The sequence below is a fragment of the Culex pipiens genome, chromosome 1, assembly GCF_016801865.2.
Source record: "Culex pipiens pallens isolate TS chromosome 1, TS_CPP_V2, whole genome shotgun sequence".
Classification (NCBI taxonomy): domain Eukaryota; kingdom Metazoa; phylum Arthropoda; class Insecta; order Diptera; family Culicidae; genus Culex; species Culex pipiens.
The window spans coordinates 63,711,859-63,737,958 of NC_068937.1; the positions used below are offsets into that span (position 1 = coordinate 63,711,859).

General features: G+C 33.5%; 1 protein-coding gene and 1 long non-coding RNA gene across 3 annotated transcripts in view; one reads left to right on the plus strand and one right to left on the minus strand.

The window, feature by feature from the left end:
* The window catches only part of LOC120428451 (coiled-coil domain-containing protein AGAP005037), a 146,413-nt gene that overhangs the window by 26,510 nt on the left and 93,803 nt on the right, over positions 1-26,100 (plus strand). The gene's annotated exons all lie outside the window — the stretch shown is intronic.
* On the minus strand, positions 1,199-17,969 carry LOC128093642 (uncharacterized). The gene is made up of 2 exons (XR_008212656.1): positions 11,731-17,969; positions 1,199-9,631 (listed from the first exon to the last, which is right to left on the minus strand). It is a non-coding gene; the product is annotated as an uncharacterized LOC128093642 (long non-coding RNA).

The following is a 26,100-nucleotide window of genomic DNA, read 5'->3' on the forward strand; positions in this document are numbered from 1 at the left end:
GTAGAAGAACAAGTGGAAGAAATGCTAAAATTAGGGATAATACGCCCAAGTAAAAGTCCGTGGAATGCACCGGTATTATGCATCCCAAAGAAAGACTTAGACGCCGAAGGCAATAAACGCTACAGAATTGTAGTGGATTTTCGAGACCTAAATACAATTACTAAACCATTTGTGTACCCTATACCGCTTATTAGCGAAATTTTGGACAGTATTGGAGAAGCTCGATATTTCTCAACTATTGACTTGAAATCAGGATTTTATCAAATCCCAATTAACCCAAAGGATGCTGCGAAAACCGCTTTTTCAACATTTTTAGGACATTATGAATTTTTAAGAATGCCAATGGGACTGAAAAATAGTCCATCAACATTTCAAAAAATTACGTTCACACTTATTTATGAAATACAACCAGTTAATGCGTTTGTATACTTGGATGATATTATTATATTCGGTAGAACTATCGAAGAACACAATGAAAATTTATATAAAGTTTTGAATGCATTACATGAACATAATTTAAAAGTTGAACCATCAAAATGTAAAATTTTACACAAAGAAGTCAGATATTTAGGTCATATTATTAGTGAAGAAGGGATTCGACCAACTAGTGAAAATATTGATACAATCAAAAACATGAAAAGGCCGCAGACGATTAAAAATGTGAGATCATTTTTGGGAACTGTTAATTTTTATGGAAAATTTATTCCAAACATTGCAGATAAACGTAAGCCACTTAATGCATTATTAAAGAAAAATGTGAAATTTATTTGGACACAAGAATGTGAAAATGCTTTTGAAGAATTAAAGAACTATTTAATTTCAGAACCAGTTTTAGTTAGACCGAACTACAATGACAAATTTGTTTTGACAACTGATGCTAGCGATTATGCTATCGGAGCAGTTCTTACTAATGAGAAGTCAAATGATCACCCCATCGCTTACGCAAGTCGTGCGCTTATCGGGGCAGAAAGAAACTATTTTACTATTGAGAAGGAACTACTTGCTATTGTTTGGGCAGTAGACCACTTCAAACATTTTATTTATAACCAAGATTTTATCGTTTACACAGATCATAGACCGTTGGTAGCTCTATGGCATTTGAAGGAAACTTCACCAACGTTGACAAAGCTTCGTTTGAAAATCCAAGGCATTGGATGTGAAATTCGTTACAAGCAAGGAAAGGAAAATGTGGTTGCAGATTTTCTCTCACGTTTAAATAATGATGAAGATCATGCAGATGATAAACAAGCATCAAAATTAGTAGCAATTACAACTCGTCAACAAGCAAAACAAAATAGACAAAATATTTCAGATAATCAAAACTCAACAAATACTTCAAACAGAAAGAATTTGTCTAGAAACAACACTAATTGGAATAATAATATGAATGGACTTCAACAAATTGACATAAATTTAGAAAATGACGATGATAGCAACGATAAAACATTTACCTACAAGGATTTCCAAGATACAGATATCGATTTTAACGTTTTAAAATTTTCCAAAAATATTATACCATTTGAACAAGCCGAAGCTACATTTATGATATTAAACAGTGTTACGGTACACAAAGAATTGAGTAAATACATTGACCTTCCACATGGCATTAAGGATTACACCAATGAAAATATATGTGTATTCCCACAAAAGAAAATTTGGGGTTTAATTTTGAATGGAACATATCGTTCAGCAGTTAAGAATGAAGAATTTTTCGATGGTTTATTTAAAAGCTTTAAAGATTATCCTGATTTTGCTAAAGATGCATCAGTTATACAAATTATTTCTCATAGAATATTTAAAACAGAGTTGGAACTAAACTTATTACGATTTTTTGCAATGAAACTTTCAAAATCATTTACACTATATGCAACAGAAAATGAACGAATTTATGTAAAGCCAGAAGACAGAGATCAAGTGCTTAAAGATTTTCACGACGCACCGTTAGGTGGTCATGTCGGAGGTAAACGAATGATTAAAAGAATGAGTCCTCTATTTACATGGGAAAATATGCGAAGAGATGTTTTGAATTATGTAAAGCAATGTGATTCTTGTCAAAAGAATAAAATATGGCCAGCAAATAAGATGCCAATGAAAATTACAACAACATCGTATGAACCCTTTGATAAAATTTATATGGATGTGGTTATGTTACCAATTTCTAATAATGGAAACAATTGTGGACTTGTGATACAAGATGATTTAACAAGATTTTTGAGTGTAGCTCCCATGGAAAACCAAGAAAGTGCAACAGTTGCTAGAACTTTTGTTGAAAACTTTGTTTGTAAATTTGGTGCTCCTAAAGAAGTTGTAACCGATCGAGGTACAAACTTTGTAAGCAAATTATTGCAACATACATGCAAAATATTACACATTAAAAAGATCGTTACAAGTGCATATCATCCTCAAGCTAATTTAGTAGAGAGATCAAATAGAGAGTTGAAAGTTTATTTACGAAATTTTATTGGCAAAGATCCACAATGTTGGGATGAATTAATACCATATTTTATGTTTGAATACAACACTACAGAAAATTCATCAACTGGATATTCTCCCTATGAACTTTTGTATGGAAGAAAAGCTACAATACCAAGCACAATTTATAAAATCAATGATTCAGATTTAAATTATGACGACTATATTTGTTCAATAAAAGATATATTCAAGGATGCTCATGAAACTGCTAGAAACAACTTAATATTGTCAAAAGAAAAAAGAAAGGAAATTTATGACAAAAAGACAAATGATTGGGTACCAATGTGGGGAGATAGAGTTTTGGTACAAATGGTACAAACAGGAATTGGTCAAAAGTTACAAAATAAGTGGCGAGGCCCTTATGATATCGTTAAATTTAACAGCGATCAAACGACCACTATTAAAAATGGCAACAAATTTGAAGATGTACATAATAATAGACTAAGAAAATATAATGATTAACATAACACTAAATGATAGTTCAGAATTTACTCGTATTAAAATACATTTAACATGTTTTTAACAATATACAATTAACATAATTTAAAATTAAATGCTCCAATACAAAAAAAATATTTTGAAGTGACAATTACAGTACAATTAAAATAAAGTAAAAAAAATAAGTGATTTATGCAATGAATGACATAGTATCATAAACGATTAATATCTAAAGACTACAATGAATGAAAATATTTATTTTTAACACACGGGATTATTTATGTACATTAAAAAAAATAATAATAATAATAAACTTATTGAACTGATATGATTGATGAATTAGAAAAAAACGATTGTTATCAAGAGAACTAAATGAATCAAACAAATGTGTTACAAATACCGATTTTTTTATATAGAAAAATAAACATGAAAAAAGAATATATGATTGATTTGATATGATAAATGAATGTTGAGTTAAACAAAATATGAATGATCATTTAAAAAAAAAAAGAAATGCGCAAACAAGAATGTTATGAATTGTGATGAAAGATGTTTTACAAATGATAAAATTGATGGGATTTAAACAAGAAACAGATTAAGAAAAAAACCAGTACTGAGTTTATACATATTTTTTTTTTGACACGTGAAGCGATTATGATCAAATATAAACATAATAATGAAGCAGTGATGAAACACGTTAAAACAATTAAGAAGCTGTTGGGTTGCAATTTTGGGAATATACTTAATTGAGCTAAAATGGGTTAACAGGGTATTAGAAAAACAATGACGCAATTTTTAACTACAAATAAAAACAAATCAAACGGACTGAACAATAATGAAATTTGAACGACAGGCAAATGAAGATGGTGTGATTATTAAATGTTTCAAAACAACATGTATGCAAATAAGAATGTGTGTGAGAATAATTGGACAAGGGAGGTGCACCCCAGAATGAATGTTGAATGTAAATATGTGTTTTAAAATTTACTTAACAAAGTATTAAGAATTTATTTTCAGAATGTTTTATGCTTATACGAAGGATTTACAGGAAACCAATGGAAGACGATCAAGTAGACAACAAATTTCAACAAGGACGAATATGGAATTCAGCTCAAGGAAGGGTAAAATTTGTGAGTATATAGTGGGGAATCTAAAAAGATCGAAAAGGACGGTAAAAGTTCCGATCTAGGGATACATAAACTGATAAAGCAACGCCAAAGGGATTAAAAAGTAGACAATTGTACTCTATGGGGAGAGTTTTTATGTCGAATATGGCTTCAAAACAGTTGTAATCCATGGGGGGATTCAATATGTTAAAACATTTCAAAACATTTGCACTTTACGGGGATAGTCAAATGAAAATTAAAGGGAATGGATAAATAACGCTTCAAGGGAAAATCAAGGGATAAAATAATGCTTCAAGGGAAAAACACCTTTAAACTGATAAAATTCAGAGAAAAAAAAATCAGAACGATATCATTAGAATGATAATTGAACCAACTAATTATCTTGCAAATTCAGCATTTTATTGCGAATTGCTCAAATAAACAAATTTATTGGATGGGTTTGACAAATTTGAAAACACAAAGTGACAGACAAGTTTCATAAAAAGTTAACAGAAAGGATATTCTAACATGCGCAGTATTGCAATGACAAGATGATAGGATGCATAGATCAATGAAAAACTTTATAGAGTAATTTTTTTTATTCAGGTATAAAAATAATAGTCAATTAGAAATGATTTTTTTTGTATTAAAAATAATAGAACTGATTTCATATAAAAATATCAACAACATTTATAAGATTGTAAGTAAATTTGAATTTCAATTTTGCACAGAAATTAAATGATAGATTCCTGAAAATTATAAAATATTGTTCATGCGAAGAAAACAAGTAAGAAATTTTTGTGGGAGAAACAAAACTAAAAACTGAAGTAAAATATGGCAGAGACGAGAGACGAGACGACTTGAGATGATCGACGCGTTCGTATGCTGAGAAGTTCTACGCGTTCGTATGCAGAAGTTTGTGATGGCAAGATGGTGAGTGGCAAAGTCATGCGGGAGGTTGAACAGGTAACGGTGTTGATGTTGTTGTAAAAGGTCATATCAATGAGGATCAAGTCGAATTAAGACACAATTCTAGTAACGAGACATTCACGTAAAACAAATTACCAATCAAAATGTGGAATTAAGCGAAGCAAAGATGATTGAAATGCGAAACATCAATTATGCAACAAAAATGCAAGTTGAGATCATACTGCACATCTGAAACTATTGAAAAGGAGAAGTTCATGATAAACAAATGATAACATCATCCGATGTCATTAATTTACAAAAGCCAAAGTTGCAAATTACACGAAAAGACAATTTTGGACTAACAACATGTCCTAAACATTTGATGCAAAGCAACTGGAAAAGTCAATTTTGGACAAATATACTGGATTTACGAACAATTCACAATACTCAGCAAATGAGAAGTCAATGCACTCTCAAAACTGACCATAGTCAACTCACAGCTGGGTTATGAAGCACAATTCATGATGGAAACGACAATTGCACTAAATGACGAAATTCAACACCTTAGCCTCGAAAACTGATCAATTGACCAAGTCACTGTGGAATGAATAGCCTCACGATAAAGACTATTTTGATGGAAGACGACAACGATAACAACCAGCCGATCAACACAGTTCTACAACAGATTTAGCTTACAGTGGGAAAAATGCAATGATTTTTTTAGGATAAATAATGAAAATTAATTTCAAATGCAAGTTTTTTTAAATCAGTTTCAACGAAAATATTTTTAATAGAGAAGTTCAAAACGATAATTCAGGTAATTTAACAGGACAGAAGATCAAAAGAGTAATGAAAATAATTTTACAGTAAAAAAATCAAAAGAGCAATTATAATTATAAAACAATTTACAGGAAAGCACAAGAAGAACAAATTGTAAACCGCACGATCACTACACCCGAAAATATTCTTTCCATAGATGATCATTTCTTTCAGACGATCATCTAGCTGATAAGTGTGGGGGAGATTAACCGAACCAATTTTTTCAATAAATTTTTATAGCCAGCCATTTAAATATTTTTATGATTTTTTGCAAAGTAATTTTCACAATTTAAATTATTCACTTTGGGAATATTCTTCCAACCAACAAATAACTTTCGATAGATGTTCTTAATGCTTTTCAAGAATACAAACATCTAGCTGGTAAGTGTGGGGGAATGCAGCGACCTCAAATTTAAATCATTAAATTTGCCCATTTTTCGAACCTCACCACAGTTCTGACCATGCGCGCTTACGCAAGCATAAATAATTTTACCCGTCGACTCGCGTTGCGCGACAAATAATTAAGCTTATGTACAGGTGTGGATCATGAGTCATCCTCACCTGAAAATCCCTTTATTAAATTTCGCCACTTGTTAGGCAATCAATAAAATAGTTAAGCTTTCAATTATGAATGTGCGATGTTTTTCCACAGGGGAAATTGAGGGTGTGGCTTAACCAAATTCATTGGCATGTTTGTTCAATGGAGAATTCGACCTTCTCATTATTAACTTACATTTTTGAGAATATTTGAGGAACATAATTTTGATATTCCAATAACATAATTTAAAGTTTCACGACAATGGTTCGAACCCATGACTTCAGATTTTGAGGTGTACTCACTACACCATACGGAAAGTCATGAAGAATTGCAGAGGTCTGCACAATTTAATTCATGAGGTTCATCGATGCTTCTCATCGGAACGGACAACTTTTAGTAGAACAAAATTTAGTAGAGTTTTCGGGGACTGACTATAAAAACCCCAAAATTCTTGAGGAGGGCAGTTAGTTCCAGAATTAGTTCCAGTCAGTTCCAGCCAGCTCCACTCCAGTCCAGTTCCAGTTCCAGAAGAAGCCTCAGACCAGCCGGACCCGCCAGCAGCCACCAGTAGCAGAGGCCCCAGTCCAGCCGGACTTAGCGGTGGAAGCCGCAGTCCGCCGGGACTTAGCCGCTGTGAAGAGTCCGCCGGGACTTAGCCGAGTTCGGGGTCTGGCATGGCTCGGCGCAGAGGTCTGGAGGACAAGTCTGGCTTCAACGTAGAGAATTGGCTCGACGAAAGTCTTAATGAAATTAGCAACAAAAAGTTGAGTGATGTGATCGTGCGCGTAGAAGTTGAAAGTGTTACCGCAAAAATGTAATCTTCAAAAAGTGTAATATACAGATAAGTGATGTTTACTGATCTGTTTTGACTCTACAAGTAAATATCACAAAAATCCTGAAAGCCTAAACCGCTCGGGCCGTTCAGTAGGATGGAAATGTTTATCAAGATGTAGGCTTTATTATGTTTTAAATATTTTTTATAACAAGAGCATTGTTAATAATAATGATAATAATACCACAAGCAAAAAAAAAAACAAAATACCTGTACATTCTAAACCCGAGCAGGGGTAAATAACACGGGAATACCAAATTTTGGTATTACTTGAGCAAATAACAGCGACCAAAATGTGCCCTTGGTTGCCCAGTAATAGATGGTAAAATACCATGAAATCATACCAAAGTTTTGTATGTGGAAGGGCACAACAATACCACACCATGTTATTCCAAGGGTAAAATAATACCTCAAAATAGAACCATTTCAATACCAAGTTGAGGTCTTCTGGATTTTTGAACATTGCTTGAATACCAAAACTTGGTATTGCCATGGTTTAATTTTAGGTATTCCCGCGCCCTTGGAAAATCATATTTTGGTATTCCTGTGGTCTTCCACATACATGATTTTGGTATGATTTGATGGTATTTTAGCATCTATTACTGGGCAACCAAGATCACATTTTGGTCGCTGATATTTGCACAAGTAATACCAAAATTTGGTATTTTCATACCATTTTTAGTGCAGCAGTTGCAGTTAGTGAAAAAACGGAAATGATCCATATGCAACAGCCAAATCTACTCACCTGATGATTCCATGTTGTTCTTAGTGATATTCTTCACCACACCGAATGCATTTGTCATTGATGAACGGCCTGTGCATGAAGTTCTTGAAGATTCTGAAAAATAACAAGATTGAAAAATAAGTGTTATTAAAATAAAACTGGATTGAAATTCACCAAAATTCAATAATCTTTCGATTGACTCGTTTTTCAAAGTATTTGGTTTTTTTTTTCAAATCATTTTAGCGCAAAATTTATTATCTTGTCCAAATTGGTAAAAAAAATCCCATAGTTTCAGAGAAAATTGATGAAACCTTTCAATACCAAAATAATACCAAAATGTGCCATCCTGACTTAGAAAATTTTCCACAATTTCAAGTCATTTCTGTAGGGGGTATATCAAAAATGTTTAAAATCAAGTTCGAAATTTCCGGTTTTCAATGAAAGCATTCGCTTTAAGACATCATTTTAGTGCAAAATTAATTATTTTGTCAAAATTGGTCAAAATTTTCCCATAGTTTCAGAGGAATTTGATAAAAACACTTTAATACCAAAATAATACCAAAATGTACCATCCTGACTTAGAAAATTTTCCACAATTTCAAGTAATTTCTTTAGGGGGTTAATCAAAAATGTTTAAAATCAAGTTTGAAATTTCCGGTTTTCAATTAAAGCATTCGCTTTGAGACATAATTTTAGCGCAAAATTAATTATTTTGTCAAAATTGGTCAACATTTTCCCATAGTTTCAGAGGAATTCGATAAAACACTGTAATACCAAAAGAATACCAATATGTGGTGTTCGACCATTGACAAATTCTGCAATTTTGCAATATCAAAACAATACCTTAAATTGGTATGATACCACATTTTGCTCTTGCATAATCCTAAAGACAAATTTTAAAGGGTCCAGGAATACCAAAATTTGGTATTGATACCAGAGAAAGGTATTATTACGCATTTCCCTTGTTATTTACCCATGCTCGGGAAATTTATGGGATAGCACGGCTCTTAGAAGGTTCCAGAATAACGCGCAAATTTGCACTTTCTAATTTATTTATTTTATGGCTGAATGATATTTCTCCTAGTTTAGAATAGCAGCCCAAGAAATGGAAATAGATTTGAATAGAAAATTCAAATTGCACGTGATCATGAGGACTTTCTATGTAATATGGGTAAATAAAACCCTGAATTGACAAAGACCTGTAAATATTTTGGTAATATTTATAATGATCTGTAAATAGATAAAAAAGGAAAGGCAACATAACCTAAAAAAAAGCATTGAGGCAAAAACAATATTGCCAAAAATAAATATTTGATGTTATGTTTGAAGCATGTTGTGAAACATTTAATAAAAAAAATGTTATTTTTACTGTACACATTTTAACTGGTTTAAACATGCTTAAAAATAATTATCAAAATATGTTAATTAATTTAATTTGTTTTAAGTAGTTTTCCATCTGAACTTTCGGATCATCAATGAAGGGGTGGCGACATACACTTTGAAAAATATTTGCAACGGCCTAAGTGAACATTTTGTGAAACTGTTTATCATAATTTCACTACAATTCAAATTGTTTTCGAGTAAATTGATTCAATAAGTTGAGGATTTCAGAAAAAAAATGTTATTTTATCATTGTTAGTTAATTCATTTATAATTTTTTTCTTCAATATTAATATTTTAAAAATATTTGCATCGGCCAAATTAAGATTTTACGAAGTCACTGCAGGAGATCAATACTTTTTTTAAATGTAAACCAAATGTATATGCTTGCAACGAAAGGTTTACATAATTATCTTAAGGTGAAACGTGCCATCATTTTAAATGGCGATAAAATATGGCGAAAAACCGTCCCGACCCACCTTAACGATGACACTTTCCCGTAACACCTGATTTAGTGAAAATTGGATTTTTTTCCAGGAATTGCTTATTTCTCGCTTTTCTGATATGGGTAAAAATATAGAAAAATAATCACTATGTACAAAACTACCACGGGGATACAGCCAATCAAACAGTTGGCCTAAAAAAGCTTTAGTTTTTTAGAATTTAGCCTGTTTTTGAGAAGTATGTTTTCACCATACAAAACCAAGCGCACTTTAAAACACCTCAGAACTACCGTTTCAATTACCTTACCTCAATAAATCACTAATCACTGGACGTGCTGCTGTCAGGGGAACCAGCCGAGAACCACCAAACTTATCAAAACCCGCGATTTTCGCGAAATCTAGGATCAAAATACGCGAAGTGAAAATTTTCCGCGAGTTTTTTGGTTCAATTTACACACTCTCCAATACAACTACTAGTTACACTGGTGTCGGTAGTCATCAAAAAGTGGTTGCCAAAGATTCCAGTCAAGCACTTTTAATGCAATTCTAAAATAAACGGTCTTTCTTTGATTTGGTGCTTCGTACTGGTGTAGAATATTACAACAATTAATGCAATAATTGTTCTGGTTAATAAATAATAATAAAAAATACCAAAACATCTAATATAACGTCAGGAAATAAAAACAAAAATAATTAATTAACGAAACTTTGCCCTGTTTGGCAACACTTTCCGATGACGTTTGCAAGGTTGTGACAGCAATGTTTTTCTGTGCTGATCTGTCATCTTCGCAATTTCCTCGACCGTTCGGAGTTGGTTCGAAGCCAAATTGAAGAAAAATAATTTTAAAAATCTATAAAAATGTCTTGCCTAAAGAAAACTTGCAAGGTGGCAAAAGAACAAAAAAGGAAAAAAAAGTCGCTTGTGGGTCGTGGAATAAACAGGAAAAACCATAAGCAGTTGCTGACAGAGGTAATTTTTTGTTTCTTTTCTGTATGAACAAATTGTTATAAAAACTTTTTCAGTTTCACCAAGGCGTGGGGCGGACAGTAAAGGAAACGGGCTACCGATCAGTGTGGAGACAACCCACGGAGGCTTCGAGCCTCGGAAACGAAGATCCGCAATTTGGCCAACCCAGCTCTCAAGAGGTAAAAACTTGAGCACAATGGCAACCACAACAGGCCTTGACTGGACGCGACCAGCGAGGAGATCCGCCATTTGGTCACCTTTCCCGGACATGGCCAGCGAGGAGTTCAGCCTGCCGGGCAGCAGCCCAAGATCCACAATTTGGCCACTTTTCCCGGACGTGGCCAGCGAGGAGTTCCTTCTGCTGAGCAGCAACTCAAGATCCGTCATTTGGCGACCTTTTCCGGACGTGCACAGCAAGGTGTTCCGTCTGCTGAGCAGTTGCCCAAGATCCGTCATTTGGCCACCTTTCCTGAATGTGGCCAGCGAGGAGGATAAGCTGCCAAGCAGCATGCTGTTGGACAAAACGGAGGGAACATAGGGTGAATAAGACGTGATGTACGACTTGTTGAATGGAGCAGTGAGTTAGTTTACAAACAGGAAAATATTTTCATCATTTTCAGAAGATTAGCAATAAATCGATCACGTAAAAACGATTGAATTCGTGTTTTTCTGGAAACCCGGAATCACTCTTTGATAACAAAATTTACTTTATACTTCTACGGCTATATATTTTATCACATAACCGAGACATGACCGAGCTGTACCTAGTGGTTGATCGCTTCGTGGTCTCGTAAGCGGTTGTTCGGGGTTCAAATCCCGGCTCGGCTAACATAACCGGTGATCTTTTTCCTTCTGGATTCGATTGCTTAGTAACTCGATAGTATTGTATCATCACAAGCGCTTTTCAAAATATATTCAAGCATTATTTTTTATCAACATAACCTCCTTTTAATATGTTAGGGTTGATTATTTGCCCCCACCACTACTACTACACAGCTTTACTAATACAAATACAGCTATGACGTTATCGATGATGATCATCAAACTAACACTGTCAAATCGCACCTATACATAAACACTTCAAATTGCCTTCGCGTTTCACCTTAAATTTAAAAACAAACATACACAAAAAATACAATTTAAAAAATATGCATGATCATATTTTGTATTCTTCAACGAAAAGTTCTATAGACTTTTTTTATAGAGATCATTTGCCTTTCATTGTGATATATATATATTTTTTTTGCAGATCACTGTACATTTGGGTGCATTAAAAAAACCCGATGTCACTGAAAAAACAGGCATTTTTTTTGTAAATCGCGATAACAAAACGATTTTTGGGATTTTCTGATCTATGACATCATTGTTTCTGACAAAAAAAAAAACATTCAAAATTCGAGTGAGCCGTCATCGCGTTGTGTTTGCTTGAACATGTTTGAAATTTTTCATTTATGGTTTTTTGTTATTTTGTGCATGCATTGTTTTGCTTTTATATCAGACTTTTTTTTATGAACAATAGAACTAAAATGTTGAGAAAATTGCTTGTAATGTTTTCAATTGCGTAAAATGCATCAAAGTTTGATTCCAATAAAAAATCTGATGACGTCCAATTTCTTTAAAAGAAACAGTCAGTCGTCATTTTTTGTTTCATTTTTTGGCCATTTAGAAACAGGAGTATTATTTTTGGATAGTTGGCAAAAATCGCATTACTCTGGGGCGGTGCCAAAAAAGAAGGGATGGTCGAATTTAGCAGAAATTCAAGTTTCTTGCATGTTTTGATAGTATAAATAGCTTGGCCAAATTTGAGCTTGATCACAAAAAAGTCGATTTCGAATTTGTACCTTTGTGTGGGGGAAATGACCCATATGTATTCGATGTGGCGAAGAATATCACTGAGGACAAATAATCATTTATCTAGATTTTCCTGAGACATAAGAAACTAAGAGGTTTTATTTCTTGTGTTTTGATTTTTCACAGTCGCAGAAATAAAATACTGGACAAAGAAAACCGACACGAAAATAGAAAATATAGGTATTACTGAAGTAAATGACACCGACCAAATTGTGCCCTTGGATTCCCAGTAATAGATAGTAAAATACCATGAATTCATACCAAAATGTTGTAAGTAGAAGACGACAGCAATACCAAAATCTGATATTCAAAGGGCGTGGGAATACCAAAAAATAAAACCATGTCAATAACATGTTTCGGTATTCAAGCAATGTTGCAAAGTCCATAAACCCCAACCTGATACTGAAATGGTTTTATTTTTTGGAATTCTTTTACCGTTGGAATAACTTGGTTCGGTTTTACTGTTGTCAACATACAAGTTTTGGTATGATTTCATATTTGCCCAAGTAATAAGAAAAATAAATATTCCCGTGTGCTTTCTCATGGTCGGAAAATATGTATATTTAAAAATATACATTCACAAAATATTGAAAAAAAAAAAATCAATTGAATGATTTTGAAATTTTGATAACTATCACACAAAAGAATAAGCATAGATCAATGAGTTTACCTTTTCTCCAAAATGGAGTAAAAAAGTACCTAATAGAAAAACCTTTAATAATAATATCTCTAACATAGCTTCACTCGACTGCTAAAATTAACTCAGACGTCGTCAAAAACAAACTTGATAGTGAATTGGTTTAAAAACATGTGAAATTGTATTGAACTAAACTTATAAACAAATCTCAGTTTAGATTGAAATTTACTCTAATGAAGTTAACAAAAATACTGCAAAGTTGAAGATAATGTCTACAATTATGAATATGGTCATAAAGCTAATGGAAAAGTTTTGATAAGGATGGTATTTAGATTTTATATAAGTATAGTAACTCATATAGTTTAATAAACAAAATCATTTTGAAGGTCTATAAACACCAAAATTAATTTGACATTAGGATCACCTCATAAAAATGGTCAAATATGTTTTTTCTTTAACTACTCCCAAACGTTGGTCGCATAATTTTGCTGTAAATCTGCATGAAATTATATCAGAATCTGCATGAAAACTGTTATGATCCTTTTTTCGATATAGATGTATGACAATTTTGCTCGTTACCGATAATTACCGACATTACCGACAACGATTATACTGCAGAAAAAAAATCTAAACAAAACGAGGATTGAACCATCAATGTCTTGGTTGTGGATCCGACACGCTCCCAAAGTGCCATGGGCACACGGATAAAGTTTTATTCTGTGGGTGTACAGAAAAATAAAAAAATGAAAAAATATATTGAATATATATTTTTTTAAATGTAATATATAAAAAACTAAACTGAAAACTAATAATAGTCATCTTGAATTTATAACATCATGAGTCAAAAGTTTTGAAAATGACTAAAAACGGAATGTCCATATTAGCTTGCATCTCATCATTATAAAAATACCCATGTGATTAAAATCAGCTTTAAATTCTTTTGAAAAAAAATTAACTCAAAAAAATTTCATATTTTTGAATAATTGACACAATTTTTGCAAAAAAATATCGTCTGAATACTAAAAAACCTTAAACTGATTGATGCACGTTCTATTCTCTTATTTTTTTAAAGTTCAAGAAATTGATCATTTAAAAAAAAGATTTGTTTAAAATCACCTCAAGTTTGTTCAAATAAATATTCAAGATTGATAGAAACATGCATGTAAGAATTTGTGTACCAAATGTTTTGTCACAGCCAAATTATTTATCACATTACTTTTTGTGTTAAATAGAATTAAAAAAAGAACTAGATTCACAGTAAAACAGAATAATTAGACTACACATAACAGAGGTGACCAAAGTATGGCACGCGGACCCATTTTAAATGATCATGTATAATGTTTATTAATTTAGAAAGTGATTATTATTTAAAGATTATAATGTAAAGATTTATTTCAAACTTTCTTAGGCTTTTTGTACTAATGATATATGTATATTTTGATCCCCCACAAATAATTTGTTCAAAAATCATTCTAATTTAAACAAATTCACATGTTTCAATGTGAGTATAGTAAGTTAGGTAAAAAAGTTTTATCAACATTTCGATATATGTACCAAAAAAACTTCAATGTAAGTAATGATTGCAAATGAACTGTAAGGGTGTATAAAAAGTTTTCCAACATTTGTTTTATTGAAATGTTGAAATTCTTGCTTGTAATTCCATTTTCTATTTTTTCTTGTAATTCCATTTTCTATTTTTTCACCACCGCCTTGACCAAGGCAAGAGTCTTTTATAAATATTTGCATTGTTCTAAGGCCGATGCAAATATTTAAAAAAGTTTTTGTCCTTCGGTCCTGGCCGAGGTCAAGGGGGGGGGGGCAAAAAAATTAAAAAAAATAACAAGCCATAGTCTTCACATTTAAATGAAAAAAGTGTAGAAAAAGGCATTTCAGTTTTCAAAAAATCTAAGATCTGACAAAAACAAAAATTGTATCGAAAAAAAAAGATTTTGCATCGAACATTTTCAAAAAATCTTAAGATTTAAAAAAAAAACCCAAACATGCTAAAAATGATTTTAAACGCAGGAGAATGTATTTTAGTTTGATTTCAGGTGGTTGCACTTGAAATTTCATTAAAATTTTGAAGTTTATTGTAAAAATATTTTTTTTGCCCCCTGATTTTTCGGGCCAATTTTGAAGGAGGGGGTGACAAAAACTTTTAAAAATATTTGTACCAGCCTAATTGTTGGGAAATAATTGCGCAGCGATTTTACAATTTATAATCTAAAAAAACTTCAAACTTAAAAACTTTAAAATATAAACTCAACGATAACACAAGTACATTCAACTAACTACCATTATTTTCGAATACCTAAAATTGTGTCTGAAATAATGTTTAAATTCTCATTTTCCACATTTGACCCTTGATTACAAAAATTACATCGATAAAGAGGAAATATACGTCAATGAAATTAATCTATCTTTATTATTTTTCTTTGGTGGATTAAAAGTAATAGTAATTGAATTGAATTGTATTTATTCCACATTATTTTAGGTAGGAAATGCAGCCACGCCAAAAACCGACTTCTTTAAAAAAAAAACAGTTATTCAAAACAAAAATACATATAGGTAACATAAATAATAACAAGAAAAGACCCAGAGCTCAATCATCGTGATGTGATTGGTTGTAAAAAAAACAATCTTATATTTAATAAAATAATAATTTGAATCAATCATTGAGAGTTTTACAATCATTCAATTCATTCATTGTACATTCAAATGAATTTACAATTTAAAAAAAGGATTGTTCAAGAAAAATATACAGTTAAAAATCTTTATTTTTATTAAAATCATTCATATATCAAATAGTTGTCAAGTCGTTTATTGTAGCATATTACTAAGAATATATAAATATAACTAAGCAACTTATTTCATTTTAATTTTAAAAATAAGTTTCGATTTATGTACCCATGCCCTTTAAAATGTTGTGTATGCTCATCCTTCGGAATGAAAAAAATGACAAACAAAACAAAAAATCTACTTTGTTTTGTCAACAAATATATTGTTTAAATCAAATATGATTGTTTTATCCATCTTTTTCCATCTAATTCATGCCATTTCAATAACAAATACTGTTAAAATAACAGAAAGTGTTATGGAAACTTCTTGAAAAATCAATTTTCACATAAGAATTTAATAACAATTTATGATATCATAACAAAATTTGTTATTGGTCTGATATTGGCCAAAACAACTTTGGAATAACATTTTTTGTTATGGAGGAATACTCCAACTGTTATTGGAATGATCGGATTAGTTGTTGAAATAACAAAAAATAATAACAAAGATTTGTTCGAAGAATAATTAAAAGTGTTATTAGTCTGTTATTACAATAACAATCCAATAACAAAAAAATCACAACGATGAATAACAAATCTTGTTATAAATATCAAAAAATGTTGTTTCCAAGTTATTTTCGTCTTTTCGGGATTGCAAAATTTGTGCCAGGGAATCTTTCTTAAAAAAAATTACCATAATTTTGTTCAGAAAACATAATATGTCGTTTTTTTATTATTTGCACTTTGTGTTTTTCTCGTATTTAAAATAACATTATTACTTCAAAGCATTTCTCTTATTAAAACAAATAATGTCCTAAAAACTCAGTTGAATTTTTTTGGGATTCTCTTGGCATTCAACAATATATAAAATATAATATCAAATTCAAGTTTTATAAAAAGCTGAACTTTTTGTGGCTTGTTTTCTAACACGCTCCCAAAAGATTTAATCAATCCTTTGATACTTGGGTATACTAAGTCAAAGAATTTGACAGGTATTTGTATATAACTAAGAACCAATTTTAAACATCCTTGTATTTTCAGTAAATTCTAAAATGCAACACTCGATACCCAGAAATAAAAAAATCTCCAGATTCGCCATAATCTATATTGCAAATTTATTAATTTTATAAACAAACACCTGTTACTATGCGGAAAATTGCAAAAACCTACCGTTTTTTTTAAAGTAAAATATTTTTTACCGGGACCGTGGTGTAGGGATAAGCGTGATTGCCTCTCACCCAATCGGCCTGGGTTCGATCCCAGAAGGTCCCGGTGGCATTTTTCGAGACGAGATTTGTCTGATCACGCCTTCCGTCGGACGGGGAAGTAAATGTTGGCCCCGGACTAACCTAAAAGGTTAGGTCGTTAGCTCAGTCCAGGTGTAGGAGTCGTCTCCCTGGGTCCTGTCTCGGTGAAGTCGCTGGTAGGCAGTTGGACTAACAATCCAAAGGTCGTCAGTTCGAATCCCGGGGTGGATGGAAGCTTAGGTGTAAAAAGAGGTTTGCAATTGCCTCAACAATCAAGCCTTCGGACACCTACTTTCGAGTAGGAATCTCGCAATCGAGAACGCCAAGGCAATGCTGTATAGCGAACAATTTTTTTTTTGAAAATATTTTTTGCCATGCCGTTTTGTTTGTAAGGTAGCGTTTTCGAAACAATTACTTTTACTTTTTTGTATGAAGCACAAAACAGTCATTACAAAAGTTCAGCCGAATTAAAAATACAAAAATCAGAATTTGTAAAAAAGACCGAATTCGTAGATAATTGCTCAGTTCAGTTGTTTTGCCATCATTAGTTTTTTGTTTGACGTAATTAAAAATTTGACCAAAAAAGAAACTTATTGCTGTACTGTATATCGAAAATTTTCAAAAATAAATAAAATTTTGAATAAACCCAAATAATATAAAAATAAATCTGAACGCAGGGGAATGCATATTAAATTGATTTCAGCTGATTGCACTTGAATTTTCATTAAAATTTTGAAGTTATTTTTCAATATGTTTTTTTTTTGCCTTCTGATTTGTCTGGCCGATTTTGAAGCCTAAAACTATATTTTAAAATAAAAAAAAAACTTTTAAATCATTTGACCATTGAACTCTTTTACCTTTTTATGAAACTTTGGAGTTCTAGAATGTTTGCAAAGGAATTTTGCATATTGCTTTTATTGCTTAGCAAATTATTAGGAAAAAGGTAACTTGATCTGAAACACAAATTTTACAAAATTAATTTTGCAGTAATTGTTTTTGAAGTTTGAACATATCGGTTATAATATTAAACATTCTCATCGATAGATATATTTTTATGTAGTCATAAAACATATAAAATTAAATCATTTACAAAATAGGCTTTTCGTCTAAAAAAATAAAAATAAAAAGATAATAAAAAAATAAGATAAAGGAATGAGTAGTACAAGAAGGCTTTTAATTTGGTGGCGATAGACTATTCATTATCTTTGTTTGGTTATAAAAACGAGCATTTCATTTTGTTGAATCGGTATACTTCAAACAATAGTTCACTTATTTATTTATAACAGAAAATGACTAAATCAATATTCTGTTGTAAAAAATACATTTTCATAAACTATTTGCGTAAATCTGAATAATTTTTCAAGTATCAATTTTGCCTCACAATGCCTTATCAATTTTATGCCTCTGAATCCCAGTATGGCCTGGGTTCAATCCCAGACGGACCCGGTGGCATTTTTCGAGACGAGATTTGCCTGACCACGCCTTCTATCGGATGGGGAAGTAAAACGTCGGTCCATTTGCGTAAAAGAGGTTTTGAGTGACTCACCACACATAACCTTCGGACGCCTAGAAATGAGCAGAAACTTGCAACAGAGACCACAAAAGACCCGGGGGTCGTTAAAGTGGATTACTTTGCTTTTTTTTTTGCCTTATCAATTTGTATAAGACAAAAATGAATTTAAGGTTTCCATAGAAAAAATAAAAATGTTATACGCACCAGAACATAGGTCTTGACAAAATTGTCATTTTTCAGGTATATGTGAAGCGGGAGAGGGAATGATGAAACTTCTCTGTGGAAAAAACGGAACGCGGAACGGATTCACAATCTAGAGGTAGCCGTTTTCATATATTTTGTTCTATCCAGCGTAATAATGCCAAAACTCCATTTCACCAATTTTCGAAACAGTGAACATAAAAACCATACTGTTTTCTAATAAAATAACAAAATAGATCTAAAAAGTTTCTTTATTTTGCGATGCTATAATTTCAACATTATTGTACAGTCTGTAAATTCACGATCTAAGATATTTTTTATTGTATTGGGGAACAAACAAACTCTCTAAGAATAAAGAATCGAACATTGTGGCACCCTTTTCAGCGTGGTGCTGACCCATTTTACTATACATTGTTAGTATTTTATGATTTTTGAAAAATAAATTTAAACATTTCCTAAATACAAAACAAAATTAACAACAATACAGGAACCTGTATTTTCAATAGTTTTCATCTATTGCTTTTTGAATTTCAATGATTTTTTTTAAATTTAGTATGGTTTGCTCCCTGATTGACAAGGGCGGCGATATTTTTGTGTTACGTGAATTTGTTAGAATTACAAAGGCATCGTAATTTATTTGATTATAAAGAATTTCATTTTATAGGAAAGTAGCTGTTCGTGATATTTGCAAAAAAAATCCCAGTTTTTCAAATAACTAAATGAGATGATAAATTGTTAACCAGATGAAATTTCAAATAAAAAAAAGAAATCTAATACAGCCCACATAAATAACTGTTTTAGATATAATTTTGGGATGTACAAATTAGCTAGGGATATTTCGTTTTTTTTTTCAAATCCAAATATAGTAATATAGAAGAAATCATTTGAGTCAAATCAATTAAAAATCAAATTGTCTACTCTACTGCATGGCCATGACGGTCTCTATTGCGATATTCCTACTCGAAACTAGGTGTCCAAAGGCATTCACACCATGATTTGAACTGACGACCTTTGAAATGCGAGTCCATCTGCAGGTTTGAATAGAGTTTTATTTAGGATAGGCATAATGCTCGCTTATGAAGTCCGAGTTTTTGGTAAATATTTCGTTAAAGTAACTGCATTTTTATATTTCGATCTGAAAAAACGCAAAAATCTCACGCAAATCTGAGTAGATTATGAGTCGAACTGCCGACCAGTGACTTTATTTATTTTTATTTATTTATTTATTTATTTATTCATGTAACGTAAGATAAAATCTTTTTAATTGTTACAATTTGTGTGCTTGCGTGATTTAATAAAACTATTTTACACAGTGATAGGTTCTCTTAAACTAATTAATTATTCGTGTTGTTAAGGTAGGTGAGCAAATCATGTTTGAAAGTATATTTAGATATAACGAGCTTAATACTGGTTGGTAAGCTGTTCCAATTTACAATGCCTCTAGCAAAGAATGATTGACTGTAGTAAAAGGAGTTATGATTTGGAATAACGTAACTTTGGGTTCTTGTGTTACGAAAGGGAATCAATTTTTCATAAAGATAATGGGGTAATCTTGATCTAATGATTCTATGAAGAAGAACGCAAGAACGATATTTACAGAATTTTGAGAAATTGCATCCAATGAGATTCGCTTGTAGGTGGGAGACTCGAGAATATCTATTCAAGTTGTAAACATATCGAACGCACGCATTTAATGCAATACGAAGTCTGTCCAACGAAGCGCCCAGTGCGTTAGAATATATGAAATCGGAATAAATAAAGTGCGGGAAGATCAACGTTTTGAAAAGTTTTAATTTAATAGCTGTATCTAAATGTTTAGTTCTCATGTTTAATTGTTTCAGAGCTATGTAAATTTTTCGACACTGGGAATTAATTTGAGCATCCCATGCCAAGTTATTTTTAAAGATGACACCAAGGTTGTTCGCTTCAACTACAAAGTTTATCACTATTCCATTCATTTTTATAATGGGTGTTTCGGGTGTTTCCCTTTGATTGTGAATTAACAAAGCTTTCGTTTTTGAAGGATTAATGGGAAGTAGATTAGATACTGACCAATTTATCACTTGTTCTAGGTCGTAGTTTATATTTTCGCACACTACACTCATGTTTAAATTTGGAGCTACACAGTAATAAATTTGTACATCGTCAGCAAATAAATGCACTGAACAGTGACGCAATACAAGTGGTAAATCATTGATAAAGAGAGAGAATAAAAGGGGACCTAGTATGGAACCTTGAGGAACCCCAGATTCACAGAGTATAAAAGGTGAAAAAGTGCTATTGGAGAAAACAGACTGATACCTATCTTTTAAGTAACTTTCAATTAACTTTGCGGCTGAGTCAGAAAAATTGTAACGAGAAATTAATTTATTGATTAGTCTAGCATGCGAAACTCTATCAAACGCTTTGGCGAAATCGATCAATAAGAGAATAGCGACACCTTTCTTATCGATTGCAAGCGCAACATCGTCATGAACTTTCATGAGAGCTGTTTCAGTGCTGTGGTTTTTGCGAAAGCCAGATTGAAATGGGTGCAAGTAATTCATATCAGCAATGAACTGTGAGATTTGATCTTTAACTATCTTCTCAAAAGCTTTAGATAGAACGCTTAGCAAGCTTATTGGGCGCAAATTCATAATATCCGAGTTTCCTCTTTTCTTAAGAATTGGAATAACTTTCACGCGTTTCCATTGAGATGGGAATTTAGATGTAGAAATTATTGTATTGAATAAATGATGGATGAAAGGCAATGCTAGTGGTAAGATGGTTTGAAGAAATTTAAGGGGAAGAAGGTCAAGTCCGACCGCATTGGACTTAATAGAAAACAAAGAGATAATAATATCATTGCAATCAATTTGACCAAAATGAAACGAATTTTGGGAGTGAGAATAATGAATAATTGAATTGTCGATTTCAGAGAAATTTGATGCAAAATAATTATTTATCTCTTCTGCCGAATGAGCAGAGCTACTATTGGATAACTCTGAACTTGAAATTCCAATATTTTTTATATTTTTCCAGAGTTGCTTAACTGGAAGGTTTGTGTTAATGCGTTGTCTATCATGAAAGTATTTAGCTTGTCTTATAAGAGAAGTGACAAGATTTCTCATTCTATTATAATGAACTCGATTTGCAGAAGTCTTGCAGTTTTTCCAATTTCTGTAGGCTAGATCTCTATTGATTATTGCTCTTTCAATGTCAGAGTTAAACCACGAATTACATTGAGATTTTTTAAAGCGTAGAGGAAAAATTTGTTCATGAATTATATATAAACGATTATTTAAAATGTTGAGAAGAATGTCAGAGTCATGAATACTTTTAAATTCATTTAAGTTGATGCGGTTGAAAGCTACATTTAGTGATTCCTGTTCATAATGATAGTAGTCACGAAACCAATAACCCACAGACTCGCGGCGTGAAGTTATATCTAAAGTGGCAAAAACTAGATCATGGTTAGAAACACCAGGCATAGAAATTTGATTGCATTTAAGTACAGAATCTGGAGCATCAGTTAACAATAAATCTAACAGTGATGAGCCGTTGTTGTGATAAAAAGTTGGTTCATTATTTATGCATGAAAGTGACATGCTAGAAATTGTTTCCACAAACTCATTTGTTCTTCTGTTTTGAAAACGAATATCGGTATTGAAGTCGCCAATAAAATAAGATCTTTCATAGTTCATACAAAACTCTTCAATGTGGGATCGCAAACTGTAAGAGCAGTCTAACGTAGGTGGATTATAGTAAACAGCTAGTAAAAATCTACTATCACCACAAATAACTTCTAATATAAGAAACTCAGTTGTATAACGACCTTCATTAGTTGCTAAATTGTTTGAATTTTTAAGTATTCGACACGTTAACCTTTTTTGATTGAAATATACACAAATTCCACCTCCATGGCGATTCCGATCATTACGCACCACGTCGAAACCTTGTACTTTACTGAAGCAATCCAATGTGACGACTCCTACACCTGGTCTGACCTAATGGCCTAGGTTCTAGGTTTGGCCGGGACTAATATTTACTTCCCCATTCGACGGAAGGCGTGAGGAGACAAATCTTATCTTGAAAAATTCCACTGGTGCCTAAAACTAATAAAGATTATAAAAGATAACAGTACTGTTTATCAAACAGTTTAAAAAATAAAAATAAATATTCTAAATCAATGCTCCCAGCCAATGCAAACAGATTGTACATAAAAGGCATATGAGACAATAAACCTATCGTTTTCCCGCAATCACAAACATTTCTTATAAGAATTCATTGTGCTTCATCCATCGAAAAAGTCAAACTATTTCGTTTGACTTATCGAATCGCTTTAAAAATATAAAGCGTACCATACAAGATTCCATAATTATAAAAGAAAACAAAAAAAAAGAAGAAAAAAAATATTTTTTTCTCCGAAACTTCTTTTATCGCACATCAACAGAAAAGTAATGTGTGGAAGTGTGGATTGATCACCACTCACCAAGATGCGCGGCGGTGCTTGGATCGCGCGGCGAGAGCAGGCCATGACATGCGCGCACCCAAAAATAAACAAAACCAAAATTGGTGGAAAATTTCAAAAGTTTGCATTTGTCTAAGATAATTACTCAAAAACTATACGACCTAGAGATTTGATCCCAAAGAACGAAATGCAGAGGATAAGTTTCTCGAATTTCTTACGGAGCCAAAAGTGTACCTTTTCTAACAATATTTATGATATTTTTAGCATCAAAGTTGTCAAACATATTTTCTATATGTAAACAATTTTTTGAAAAAAAACTTTTTGGTGAAAAATGTTCAGAAAAAGCAGCTTGAATTTTGGGCGAAGAGAGATTTGGGCTAAGTCTTATCGTTTTCGAGATATTCAAGAAATCCCCCGTGGTAAATTTCACCTTAACTTGTGAGTGGCGATCACCACGAACTTGACCTTGTCGCAAAGTAGGTAGCCAAACTCTCTCGGGATCGGGCTCGCTGGCCGAGCGTTGTGATAATGTGATAGTGTGCTAATACTAATGTAACCGAATTCAAATTCTCTCTTATCTATTCGGGCTTCGTGTTTGGGCACTAGCGTGTCCCAACATGCCGGCCCCCGTTGAAAGGGTCAGCTTTCAACCAATACACGCGATCGCACTCTTCTGCCTCGTCGCAGAAGGCCAAGGTCAACTTTGTTGATGTTGTCCACAGCAGCTCTGCTATCGACCGCTCTCCTCTCCTTACAAATTGCTGCTCCTGGTGACGTCACGGGCGATCCTCTGCGCGTTCTCGGTTGATGCTCGGTGATCGTCCGCGTTGGGCGCGCTCATGGTTGTGGGTTGGAGTCGCCATCGATGAGCCAAAAACATGCCGGGGGACGAAAAATTCATGAGCTTTTTGCAAATTCAATATTAAAACAACTTACAGGGGTCGGAGGCCCGTAGGCCTCCCGGTGCGCAATGCCGTAGTGTTGCGATGGAAGGCTCAGTCCTTTGAGCATAGTTAAAAATGACGACGATTATCGGGCAGCGCCTCCTCGTCCGATTGGGTCGAAATAACTGCTGGACTCGCCACGACGCATAGCTACGTGGTGTCGCATGTCAGCGGCAGCGATCCACCTTGATGATTCGAGTTGTGTATTTTGCTGATGATAAGACACATGGGCAAGCTTCGGAGCCCTTTCCGGTCGGCCAGAACGGATTTTTCCTGATGCAACCCAACCAAAAACGGTGTTCTGAAGGATCGGCTTCTCAGATCTCAGTTTGATGAATCCATCAAGCAGTAGGTCGAAGTAGAGTTCCATGCCGATAAGTAGATCTACTGATCTGGGTTCAGCAAGTCTTGGGTCTGCTAAGTTGACGTTAGTTGGTAGTTTCCACGAAGAGGTGTCGATAATTCTAGATGGAAGATCTTGGGTAATCTTCTCCAGAATGTGGAAGGTTTGTACAGCCCTGAAGTTCGTGTTCGTGTAAGATCCCAGTGCAATGTGAACAGCGTGAGACGAAATGACGGTTGAGTTACCGACTCCACCAATCGGCTGGTGGCACGGGTAGCGGCGCAGTTTTAATTTCTGGACTAGATCTTCAGAAATTAGGTTTAATTGCGATGCTGGATCTAGAAGGGCTCGAGCCGACTGGTGTTGGGATCTAGAATTTAGCACCTTGACGATAGCCGTCTGCAGCAGCACAGTGGCAGGAAACTTCCGAGCTCCGACAACGTTGGTGGACACGAGGCTAGTGGCTAGTGGCTGCTGGGGCTCAGTCGGTGGCGGTGATGACGAGTAAGGTTGTGGGTAGGACTGGTGGGGCGAATTTGAGCGAGAGTTTGCTGGGCTGGATGGAGTGGACGATCGTTCGTTCGAGGATAGGTGGAGCATAGTGTGATGCATGCGGTGACATCCTTCGATCCTGCATGTACCGGAGGGACATTTACGCACGATGTGTTCTGGAGATAAGCAGTTTAGGCAGAGATTCCTCGTCCTCACCAAGTCAAGGCGTTCCGAAACTGACAAGCCTTGAAAGTAGTCACATTTGAAAGGCGAGTGGGATGGCTGCGAACAAAACGGACACAAGCTAGTCGCTGGACTTGTGACAGCGGAGGTGGTCTTTGGGTTCAGCGATCGGTGTTCGTGTTTGTGAGCGTTGAATCCACAGCATCTCCTTCAAGCATCACGTGATTAATATTTTTTTTGGGTTAGTAGGATAAGGTATTGGCTTTTCGATGCCTCCCGAGCTACGATGCTATGAAGAGGACTTTCATAACAGACCCGTCGGCAAGCCTTCCAAGCAACGATGCTATGGGAAAGTCTTTCTGGTTAACACACAAAATCACAAACAGTTATTTTGCTCCATTATTATCTCGACGTTCCAAAATGTCAGCGCGTCTTTCGATCATTATATAGAAATGGCTTTTTTATCGTAAAAAATTAAAACATTATTCAAAAAATGTATACACAATTTACTCGACGCCGTGCCTTCCGATCAAAGTTGATATAGAAAGGGCTTCGAAAATCATAAAACAGTTAATTAAGATTACACAAGCACATAAAACACAAAATACTCAACGAAAATGATGCTCAAGACGCAAATAATTCAGTAAGGCAAGCGCGTGGCCACGCCGCAGCACACAGTTCACGACAAAATTGAGAAACAAAAGGCACACAACAAAAACACTTTTCACTCCGAATATTTTTTATGACAACGCGCTTCCATTGCCAATTATGCACTTTCATTCGATTACCACAATCACTCCCCATACGAACAGCGACACAAAAGCACACACATAA